Source organism: Gopherus flavomarginatus, chromosome 3 (genome assembly GCF_025201925.1).
Source record: "Gopherus flavomarginatus isolate rGopFla2 chromosome 3, rGopFla2.mat.asm, whole genome shotgun sequence".
NCBI lineage: Eukaryota > Metazoa > Chordata > Testudines > Testudinidae > Gopherus > Gopherus flavomarginatus.
The window spans coordinates 158,787,105-158,798,965 of NC_066619.1; the positions used below are offsets into that span (position 1 = coordinate 158,787,105).

Consider the following 11,861-nt stretch of genomic DNA (forward strand, 5'->3'; position numbering starts at 1 on the left):
TCAACCTTTTTATTTCTGAGGTCCCACTCAACATGCTATAAAAATTCTATGGCCCACCTGTGTTACAACAACTGCTTTTTTTGCATATGAAAGGTAGGGCCAGCATTAGCGGGTAGCAAGCAGGGCAACTGCCCAGGGCCCCATGCCACAAGGGGCCCAGTGAAGCTAAGTTGCTCAGGCTTCAGCTTCAGCCCCAGGTGGGGGCGGGGGAGTTGGGCTTTCTGCCCTGGACCCCAATGACTCTAATGCTGGTCCTGCTTGGCAGTCCCCCTGAGACCTGCTCACAGCCCCCCAGGGGGCCTTGGACCCCTGGCTGAGAACTGCTGTCCTAGAAGACTTTGTTCTTCACAGTGACATGAGAGAAATTAAGATCTATCAAATATCAATGCCAAAGCAGGCTATTTCAGGACAAAAACAATTCCTGTTCCCTATCCTATCAGTTGCAATACACAGTGAGCAAGGAACCAGTTTTTTTTTCCTTTAATTATTCCCAGGAACTACTAAACTAAAATTAAACAGACGTTTTGCCAAAAGACACCCCTTACATTCTCAGACATATGTTAAACAAATGTGACCAGACAAGAATCAGAAAATTCAAAGTTATGGTTCTCTCATGGCAATTTCAACTCCTCTCCCTCACACTTATCTATCATTCTGTACTTCTCAGTGTTATTAAATGTATGCCTTTATGTGTAACAGAACTTATACTGAAGTAAGGGACTGCATCTATACAAGATGGGTAAGGTATGCAACTGTGGGAGTCATGGCAATTTCATTAGTTTTGTGCATTTAAGTTATCCACTATAAAATGTCACCAATATAGGACATATTAGGCAATATAGGTCTCATATACTTCATTTCTAAAGATGAGAAAACTAGTAAGTCATGTCAGCATTAGTGAGGTTCATTACAGGGGGGTCAGGTGGTTCTCTTCCTCAAAAGCATCGCTTGAAAAATCAATTTGCTCACATACCAGTAGGAATCTTTCCCTAATCAGCCATTGCTGCACTATTAAAGATTTCATTTTTAAAAAATATTAAAGAGACAAGACTTAAAATCATGTCTGTCTGAAATTTTTTTTTACCTACTGTTACAAATAACACCTCTAATTAGTGTAAGTGAAAGATTACAGACAAGAGCTTTTTTCTATTTTTTCAACTTGCTTACCTTGAGCACTTGACCACTTTAGCATGCTTTGTGTGTGATCAGTTTCACTTCCTCCCTTATTTAATCAGTTACCCTCTTTCTCTTAATCTTTCACACAAATGAGAGAGAAAATGTTTTATAGTAAAATTTGATATTAAAACCATAAAGACTGGCAGTAGGAATTTAGGGGGTAGGTCTAATACTGAAACTTCTAAAACTCTTTTTTAAAACTGACTAGATATCAAGCAGACTGTGATAAGGTGAATCCCCATCACCTGCTAGAGGAGGAGGAGGTGGAACCCAATTAGCGACAGGCTCCATACCTATTGGGTGAATGCTTTATTGCCTCCTGACCAAAACTAGATATGAGCCGTTAGTCACGCAGATCTTATAAGCAGACTCTGAGAATGACTACAGAAAAGGTAGGACACTTTTCCAGGGAAAAAACCTGATAGAGAGTTTCTTGGGGGCGTGAACCCTAAAGCAACGCTTAGAAAGAGCACAAGAGAGGCCATGGGGAAGCTGCTAGAGTTCCCAGGAAGATGAAGCAGTAGGAGAAAACCCTCCTAAACAAGAAACAACAGCGGAGAAACTCTGCATGAATAGGTTAGGTGCCTGTGGGAGGGAAGTCCAAAAGTAGAGCAAGTATGAGTACTTCAGTGAAGTCTCAGTGGGTGGAAGACTCATTAGTTTAGAGGTTTACTTGGATTTTTCAGTAGACTTTTGTTATCCCAGAAGAGGTTTAGAACTTATGTGACTTGCCCAGAAGACCTTGGAAGTCAGGGATGTGTGAAGATAGGTGGTCTGCAAAGGGTGCCAGAGAAAAAACTATAACACCCTGACTCCAGGGGGTGCATATGTGGTGAGTATGCTATATAATGTAGATGTATCCCTTTAAATTACTAGCAAAGCTGGTCTTAAAACTACATTACCTTTGCATTAGGAAGTTAAGTCATATTTGGGTCAGGAAAGAATTTACTCCTTGATTAGGTTGTCAAGAAACCCTGTGGATTTTTTGCCTTCCTCTGCAGCCTAGGGTATGGGTCACTTCCAGGTTTAAACTAGTGCAAATGGTGGATTCTCTGTGACTTGAAATCTTTAAACCATCATTTGAGGACTTCAGTAACTCAGCCAGAGGTTAGAAGTCTGTTACATGGTGGGTGGGTGAGGCTCTGTGGCCTGCAATGGGTAGGAAGTCGGATTGGATCAGTGGTTCTCAAACTGTGAGTCATGACCCCATTTCAATGGGATTGTCAGGGCTGGCTTAGATTTTCTGAGGCTTGGGGCCAAAGCCCAAGGGATTGAGCCCTGGCCAGTGGGGCTCTGGCCCTCCTGGCTGGGACAGAAGCCCTTGGGCTTCAGCTTTGACCCCCTTCCCCACCTGGGGAAGTGGCGCTCAGGCTTTGGCTCCCCCACCCTGTGCGATGGGACTTGGGTGGGCTCAAGCTTTGGTCCCCCCTGCTGGGGTTGTATAGTAATTTTTGCTGTCAGAAGGGGGTTGCGATGCAATCAAGTTTGCGAACCCTTGAACTAGATCATGAGGGTCCCTTCTGATCTTGAAGGGTATGAGTCTATGCAGACTTAATCTGTTGTTGTCCATAGCTTTAAGCGGCACTGTCAGATTAACAAGATTCTAGTCATTTTCACTGCTGCTATTCAGAATCCTGTGGACAGCAGTGCAAGCAAAATCACATCAGTTTTACACTGCTGATTTGGAAACCTTTGAACAGTGGTAGATAGAAGTTACTCACAAGGGAGGACCACCCAAAATACTGTTAGTGGAGGAAATCATTTTTTCTTACTTCTCTCGGGAGCTTTTGAGCAGAGAAAGCAGCAACAAGATGTTCCTGTAAGTAGGTGCTCATACGGTGCCCAATACTGTAGAATCTCAGCACCTCAAATATCACTAAATGTATCCTCCCTGAGAAGTAGGAGAGTTAATGTCCCATTTACTGCAGAAGGGGGAATAGAAACACATGGAGAATAAGTGACTAGCCTGGGTTCACACATCATATCTGAAGGCAGAGCAAAGAACTGAACATTCTCCTCCTGAGTCCCTTAGCCATCAGCTCATCTTTCCAACAGCTAGAGGAAGTGGCATATGTTATCTACCATTCAGCAGTTAAAACAAAAGATAGAGCATCTAATCAGGCTCTAGGCCCATCTCCATAGAAGAATTCCCAAAACCTTCTCTATTCCCAGCTTTTTCTACCCCTGGCTATCAAAAGGTGGTGAAATATTCAAGCTCTGCTCTGAAGCATCAGGTGGTGACCCTTGTTAGTAGTTTTGATCTGGTATGGCAAACCTATACCATGCACTAATATAGGGTATTTTAAGTGTTAGGTATAATGCAAGAAACAAATCCAAAACAACTTCAAGTACTAGGTGCTCTCAAACCTTAACAAGCAATGTATGCATACTCAGAAAAATGTTACATACACAAAGTGTTGTGAATGTGCTAGTACATTAAATTTAGCAGAGAAAAGAATTTAGCAGTTCAGTTGCCTATAAGCATCACAAAGGCCATCAGACTCATAGGGCACCTCTTGGTCTGGTTATTAATCTGGACAAAACTAAGTGCAGGGCCATTACCAAAGGCCAGCTCTAATGCTATCTTAAAACCAGAGGAGGAAAAGTCAAACATGAAGAGAGTCAGGCCATGTCTGTGCTACCACTTATGTCAGCAAAACATATGTCACTTGGAGGTGTCGGGGGCGAACATCCCTGTGAGCGACTGGGTTCCACTGGCATAACGGTGTGCACACTACCACTCAGCAATAGAGCTGTCGCTTGTGGAGGTGGTTTTATTTTGTCAACGGGAGAGCCCTCTTCTGTTGGCATAGAGCGGCTACATGAGTGATCTTACAGCAGTATAGCTGTGCTGCTGTAAGCTAGCTAGTGTAGACATGGCCTTTAAGTGATGGGGGAAGAAGCACCAAACCTCTAACAGCTTTTCTCCTCCTCTTATGGCATTCCACTAATCCTTCATGTTCACATGCACTGTATGGAGCAATAGCTTCTGAAACCTAAGCCTCAGAATATGTACAGTACAATCAGTTTAAACTCATTCAGAGTTACTAAGGACAAACCCTTCTAAATAATACTATGCTGTTGCACCATGAGTGGGGAGGAGGGATGATAGTTAAGACTGAAGAAGGCTCAGAGAATTCAAAACAAGTCTAATTGGTTCCTTTTAACCAGTTGACACTGCATTCCAGATACACCTGCATGTGTGCAGCTGTATCTGGAGATCCATATTTCAGTGGGTTTAAAAACAAGTGGTAAATCCATGTACTGAATGTTATGGGATTTTAGAATAAAGTACTTAATATTTCTAAGCCAATGTTTTCCAACATGTGAAAGGCACTTGGCATCACTGAGCACAGAGTTCACAGCAAGTACAGTAGAACCACAAAGTTCTGAACTGACTGGTCAACCACACACCTCATTTTGAACGGGAAGTATGCAATCAGGCAGCAGAGAACAAAAAATAAATACTGTACTGTGTTAAATGTAAACAACTTTAAAAAAAAAAGCAAAATTTCAAAAAATTAAAGTAGGGAAACTTCTCCGGTGTTTGTTTCATTTAAATTAAGATGGCTAAAAGCTGCACTTTCCTTCTGCATAGTAAAGTTTCAACACAGTATTAAGTCAATGTTCAGTTGTAAACTTTCAAAAGCACAACCATAGTATTTTGTACAGAGTTGTGAACATTTCAGAGTGACAAACAATCTTCATTCCTGAAGTGTTTGTAACTGAGGTTCTACTGTATGAGATTTTAGAAAAATAGGATGAATTCTATTTAATAATGCACAAGAACCTTTAAGCTAAAAGATTTTTCAGAAAGTTATAAAAAGAGGTAATTAAAAAGGTCTAAGGGCCTAGCTGAACTATCAAGTGTACTCTTATAAAAACACGCCAAGCATTTAACTACCCAGTTAGGGCTGTAGTCTGGGGCATGCCCCTCAAACTTCTAAGCAATAGGAATTATAGGCATTCAGCACCTCAGGATCTCTGCCATAGCTTGGAAGGGTGGTTCTAACCCAGCCAGGTACCACCTACATAAGCAAAATGAAACAATGCTACAATACAATCCCTAACTGTAAATTTGGCAATGTGATAAGATCTTGACCAAAAATGCCTTTACAGAAAAATGCCATATGCTATCCATATGCAGGGTTGGTAGCTGTACTAGTCCCATGATATTAGAGACAAAAAATATTATCACTCACCTTGTGTGTCTCTGTTATCAGAGATGATATGTTGATGTTGGCCAGAAATTTCTGTTGAACGTAAGCATAAACTTGTAGTGACTAAACACTAGTTTATAACCCTGAAGGTTACTTTGTATCATTAACATCTATTAAAGTTATGAATGAGGTTATTCTTTCAGAACAGTTAAACATCAACAAAACCCTTTGGTTTAAAAAACAAACAAACCTTGACAAATTCTGATACCAACAAGATGGTGCAATAATACTATCTCATTGGCCTTTTACACCTGTCAAAGGGTAAAGAGGATGCAGGTTGCTAGGGCTTGCCTAGGGCTTTAAAGATCAACTGCACTACATAAATATTATTTGATGATCACCGCACTCCAGGAGTAGCCATACTTTATAAAAGGATTTCAGTCTCTATCACAGCCCACCCAGGCTGAATATCAGTAGCCCTACCTTCATGAGAAAGCTATCGCTTATTATTTTTAAAGCCATAATATCCCTGCACATACTTTAAAATCCTTTTTTATATATATAAAAATGGAAAACAAAAAAGGTGACAGATTTCTCTCTGCATAAGGCCGCATGTTGTGTCAATGCAAGTTCTAGAGGATGACACACTGAGTCATTTGTTGGCACCACCTGCACAGGTCAAGCAGAAGCTAAGTCCTTGGAAGGTGGGTTAGGCCTTAGCAGCAGCTCCCAATTCCCTCTCCTCTGCACAGCCCGAGCCCCTGCTGTTATTACCTTTCCGGCCAGGCCAGCCCCGACCCCGGGGCACAAGCCCGAGCCGCTGCGTGGGGGGGTCTCACGGCTCAGGCGAAGCAGCAGCAGCCGCAGGGGCGGTAGCAGGAACCCAAGCTCCGGCGGGGCAGGGGCAGGGGCAGGGAGGGGTTCACGGCTGCAAGGCGGCTGGTCCCGGAGCAGGAGGGGCCGGGGGCGGCCGGCCTCTGGCAGCGGTAGGCGGAGGAGGGGGGGATCCGCTGGGGCTGTTTTGCTGCCGATGCTGGTATGTCAGGGGCCGGGATTGGATTTCGAAAGATCCGCCATTTTCACCTCGTCATCACCATCGCATCCCAGCTCGGCGACAAGCGCAGCCCCCGCCCACGGGCCCGGCCAGACCCACCCACCCCGGGGAGCCCCGCCCGCCTGCCCGCCCTCCGAGCCACACACCGGGCCGGGCTGCGTGAGGGGTCGCGAGAGCCCGGGGGCCAGCGCGAGGACAGGGCGCTCTCTTGCCTGCACGTGTGCGGGGGGGGGGGGGGTTCGCCGGGCACCCATCCCTCTAACCCCCCCAATACCCCGCGCCCCTCCCAGGGAGAAGGGAGGAGAGTTGCTCACGAGTGACAAGGAAGTGAGTGACAGACACCAAATGGGGGAAGGGGAAGAGGCAGGAGTTTCAGAAATACAAGTTATTACACGGATGCTACCCCTGGAACTAGCACAAAAGCAAGAACACAAGCCGCTGTACACGCAGACCGCGAGACAGCTGCATGCCTTGCTGCTGTCAGCTACATGAGTTCCTAAACAACAAGCTTCAACCTGAACCTTTTGTAGCACCTGTGACTCAGAGAACCAAGCTGGTGTCACCTTGGCCAACATACACACTCATACCTTATGACAAAAATACAAAGATGGCAGGAAAAGAGAAGAGCTCAGGCAAATATTTTGACACTTAGGGAAAGGGGAAATATTTTACTGCAGGTTATATTTGAGGGTTTTTTTTTCATTTTGAAAACTTCACAGCAGATTAAATTAAGACCCCTCCCCAAAAGTTACATTCTAGATAACTGTAAGGAAGTACAAAGTAACAGAAAGTGGCCCTTCTGACACTAGGCTACTGTACTATGGCATTCAACTACCTGTTTTGTTTTTTCCATTCAACACTTCTAAAACATCAGCGCCAAGGCCATTTTATAAAATGTATCAGGAAATATCAGTCTTATGAAAAAAACATGCCTATAAAATATTCTTGTAATAAAGCAAATATTAGAGCACAACAAGAAGTATGAAAATAAAAACAAAAAATTAATTACTCTCAGGCCAAGAATCCTAGGACTGCCCCTAAAGGTATTTCAGACTAGTCACCAACATATAAGATCCTTCAAAGTCATAGAGTTTAAGCCTATAAGGAACCATCAGATCACCTAGTCTAACCTTTATATCATAGGCTACCCACACATTAAACCAGGTGTTGCCAACCTTTCGGAAGTGGTGTGCAGAGTCTTCATTTATCCACCCTAATTTAAGGTTCTGCGTGCCAGTAATACATTTTAACATTTTTAGATGGTCTCTATAAGTCTATAATATACAACTAAACTACTGTTGTACGTAAAGTAAATAAGGTTTTTAAAATATTTAAGAAGCTTCATTTAAAACTAAATTAAAATGCAGAGCTCCCCGGACCAGGGGACCAGAGCAGTGTGAGTGCCACCGAAAATCAGCTCGCGTGCTGCCTTCGGCACCCATGCCATAGGTTGCCTACCCCTGCACTAAACCAAACAACCCAAATTAGACCAAAATATTACAGCGTACAGGAAACTAAGGATTGGTCAGCAGTAAAGTTAGGTCAGCGTAAGGCAGTTTACATCAGCCTAACTTTGTGTCTACACTAGAACGTTGCTACTGCCAATGTATGTCACTCATTACACAGAACTATTAACTTCACCTCCGTGAGAGGCGTAGAGCTTAGATGGATGCAGGTAGGGCAACACAGTTTCTGTGTAGACATTACATTACTTACATTGCCTGTTAGCTCTCAGCCAGGGGTTGAGGGCTCTAGCAATGCCCCACAAAGTTGTCAGTGGAAGCACTCCTGGTGACGATGCACACCACTGACAGAGGGGGCATACTCTGGACAGGAACCACCACAGTAATTACTGTTGTTGCTGTATTTTGACCTAACTTAGGTTGACTTAATTCTGTAGTGTAGACAAAGCCTAAATGTATGTAACACAGGCACAGAATAAGAGGGATTGCGGTGCACCACTGCTCAAGGCACCTACAATGGCAGGGAACTGATTAAGTGAGATATAGCCAGATAATTTGGATCAAGTGACCTGTACCTCATACTTTAGCAGAAGGTGAAAGACCTACAAGGTCACTGATAATCTGAGTCAGGAAAATTTCCTTCACAACCCAACATATGGTAATCATGGAGCATGAGAAGCGACACAAGTACTGTTGCATCTGATTCCAACTGGTTTATATTTTCTTCTTTTAGGCGTATGGGGAGGAGAATGCCAGAAGCTATAAAACTGGCACAGAACTCCTAGACAAAGTTACAACTCAAAGGAAAACTAAACAGCCAAATTATCAATACTTCAGAAATTAAGGCAAATATAATGGTACTATGGGGAAGAATACTCAACCCCAAAGAAGGAATGCTCCATTATTCCCCCTCTGCAAAGGATCCCCAAACCATACAAAGGTGAAGGAATATTATCAGGGCTTCAACACTGAATGAGCAGAGAACCTCCTCCCCTCTTCAGTAGGAGGGTGTTGCCAGATACACCGGTTTCAGGCAGGCCCCTGAATTTACCTATTTAATTTCCACTTATAAATTTGACCTAATTTCAGCCATTATCTAAAAAACAAGTCTATAGATTCACCTTCCCATATAGTGTTGCCATTGGTTTTACTATACTCAAATTAGAAAAACACTAGCATAATAAAGGAGCCGGCAATTTTGAGATGTAGCATACCATTGTGCACTTCAGAGATGCATATCTAAAATGAACTTTTGCAATGATTCATTATTCATTTCTACTCTACACTGCCCCATGTATAAACATCCTTATTTATACATTGAGATACCCAGGGGAAGTGAAAATCCCATGTACATTTATGGATTTGATTATTTTTCTTTAAGAAGAGATTGATGTAATAAAACCCCAAACGGTTAGTCCTGCTTTTCTCTCCTTTTGATCTTTGCTCCAAAAAACCATGCCACAGTGAATCTCAGGTCTTTTGAACTCCTGCATCCCTTAACATTTTCTATGGTTAACAGAGCCACATAAAGAAAGCTATTAGTTATTATACAAGTTACTATAAAATGCCAAGATATTTGTCATAACAATTAAACAGTCACACATCAAATGATTTTATTTGTCGCTTTCAGAACCTGCTGTGTCTCTGGATACTGTTTGTTCACACAGACAAAAGGACAAAGAGTAAATAAACTCACACACGGCACACGCCACAAAAGCCCCAGCGGCCACCAACCCGCCGAAGGGGGCCAGCAGCCTCCCCTGCCAACGCAGCCGGGTCAGAGGCGGGCCGCGGGGGAGCGGTGACCCCGCCAGCCTCTCGGTGTCGCTTCGCCCCGATCCCCGCAAGGAAGCAGCCCATCGAGCCCAGGCTGGGGCCGGGGGGGCTGCACCAGCCGCTGCCCGCCGGCAGGTGCCGGGCCCGAGGCGCTGAGGTGCCAGGAGGCGGCGCAGGGCTGTGCGGTGGCGCTGACCGGGCCTGGGCCGCCCGCTGACAGGGGGCTGCCCGCACTGCGCTGCCGTCCGGGGATCGGCCCCGGCGCTGCGGCGGGGAGCCCCCCGGCCTGTCCCTGCTGGCGCCCGGCAGCCCGCGGGGTGGGTGGCCCCGGGGATGCGGCCGAGGGGGCATGGGCGGCGCTAGGAAGGGCGACACGCTGGGCTCCCCCTCCGGCTGGTCTCCCTCCCTTCTCCCCCCACCCCGCAGGGGCCCCCCGCGCTCACACTCACCGGGCTCGCGCTCCCCCCTCCCCCGGGCTCGCGCCGCGGCTGCCCCCTCCTCCCCCCTGGGCTCGCGCTCCGCTCTCAGCAGCGGCAGCACCAGGGACAGGTTCCGTGTTTGTTCAAAATCACGCGCCCAGCGCCATTCCACCGCCACATCCCATAATAATGCGCAGCGACACCCTGGCAACCGACTTCGCGTCACCCAGCGAGCGCGCGAGCGCAACTCCTCCTCCTCCCCTCCGCATGCCTGGCGCTTCCTTCCTGCCGCGGCACAGGGCGCTTCCGGGTGCGTGACCACATCACGTCCCGCTGCACCCCAAAGCGGGGCTAGCCACCGCGCAGCGTGGAAGGGGAGCAGGGAGCAAGGGGCAGAGCAGGGCCGGGCTGGGAGGCTGAGGGAGGAGCTTGGCTGTGCGTGTGGATGGTGCTGCAACTTGTGCAGCCGGGGTCTCACTGGGTTGAAGAACAGCTGGGAGAGGCCTGGCAGTGGTGACGCATTGTAGTGCAAGCTCTCCGGTCACCTCCGCTCGTAGCAGGCTGCGGCACTGCTGAACCGCACCCCATCCACCCTGCTGTACTGCTGTCATCGCTGATACCATAGCTAGGAAGAGGAACTGTTTAAGTCAAGTATCAGGGCGTAGCTGTGTTAGTCTGTATCCACAAAAACAACAAGGATCTGAAGAAGTGGGTTTTTTACCTATGAAAGGTTATGCCCAAATAAATCTGTTAGTCTTTAAGGTGCCACCAGACTCCTTGTTGTTTAAGACATTGTTTAAAAAAAAAGTAGTTCTGCACCTATAAAATGGGGCAACAGCTTTGAAAGCACTTTGTAAGATGATACTCCTTGGGTGAAAGGTGTTATGCAAGTGCGAAGTACCCTATTGCTATGCCATTTTTTTCGTGGGCCTACACCCTCTTGCAGGGGAAATGTACTTATTCTGTCCAGCTTCTGTATCACAGATACTCTCCACTTAATGTATTTGTAGGGTGTGGGCAAACAAGGGAATTTTCCTCACCACTCTAAACATTCAATAACTTATAACACAGTGGATGCATTTTTCTCACCGCCTCTGTTTACTTCTCTGTCATTTGCATTGTGATTTGCTAAATATGCTATAGCACAATTTACCTTGCTCCACAGCTTTGAGACGAGTGGCTTTCCACCTCCACACCCTAGAAATTTCCACAGTAAAGCACGAGTGAGAAAATTGGAGAGTTAATTGAGAAGACTGGAACCAGGAGCAATACTTTTTCATGCTCATTTGATCTGCATTTAACTGACAAAGAGACCATGAAACTATATGTACATACACACACAGAGGAAAATGTGAAATGGCTGCTGTGGAGCATCTTTCACTGTACACCACACAAAATACACATTAAAGGTTACAGAGGAAAGTACGATATATTATTTTATAAATTGTATATGACCATGTCATTAATTATTGTACTGGAGAGGGAAATGGTTAAGATTGTGCAACCTTGACATTTCCTCAGTTTTAAGTGTCTAACTGTATACATTTAAAATTTAATGAAATCCTAACTGAAATGATTTAACCTAATTGACATATTGTTTTTGTCTTCACTGAAACATTTCTCTGCAGTGTTTGCAACTCAAACGTCAGTGTTAGTGCATGAATAAAAAAAATAAACTTCCTTATCTATTTTCATGATCCCAGCTGAAGCCCAATCCTGAAAACAACTATCCATGACCAGCCCCCGGCATAAGTGTTGTCACCCATTTAAGTAAATGGAGCACCCAGCACTCCACTTCTCTTAAAATAAGTGG

The 11,861-nt window shown here is 45.2% G+C and overlaps 1 protein-coding gene and 2 long non-coding RNA genes across 6 annotated transcripts in view; 1 reads left to right on the top strand and 2 right to left on the bottom strand.

Annotated features, from left to right (window-relative positions):
* LIN54 (lin-54 DREAM MuvB core complex component) overlaps positions 1-10,237 on the bottom strand; it is a 62,475-nt gene extending 52,238 nt beyond the window's left edge. For 3 of the 4 annotated variants that reach the window (XM_050945138.1, XM_050945137.1, XM_050945134.1), the window contains exon 1: positions 6,111-6,435. The gene's annotated coding sequence lies outside the window, so the exon portion shown is untranslated. Of the gene's footprint in view, positions 1-6,110; positions 6,436-10,078 lie in introns of those variants that run through there. The other variant, XM_050945135.1, reaches the window with a different exon arrangement.
* The window catches only part of LOC127047207 (uncharacterized), a 117,417-nt gene that overhangs the window by 76,761 nt on the left and 28,795 nt on the right, over positions 1-11,861 (bottom strand). The window lies entirely within an intron of this gene.
* On the top strand, positions 10,278-11,728 carry LOC127047212 (uncharacterized). Its single transcript, XR_007773334.1, has 2 exons — positions 10,278-10,358; positions 11,214-11,728. It is a non-coding gene; the product is annotated as an uncharacterized LOC127047212 (long non-coding RNA).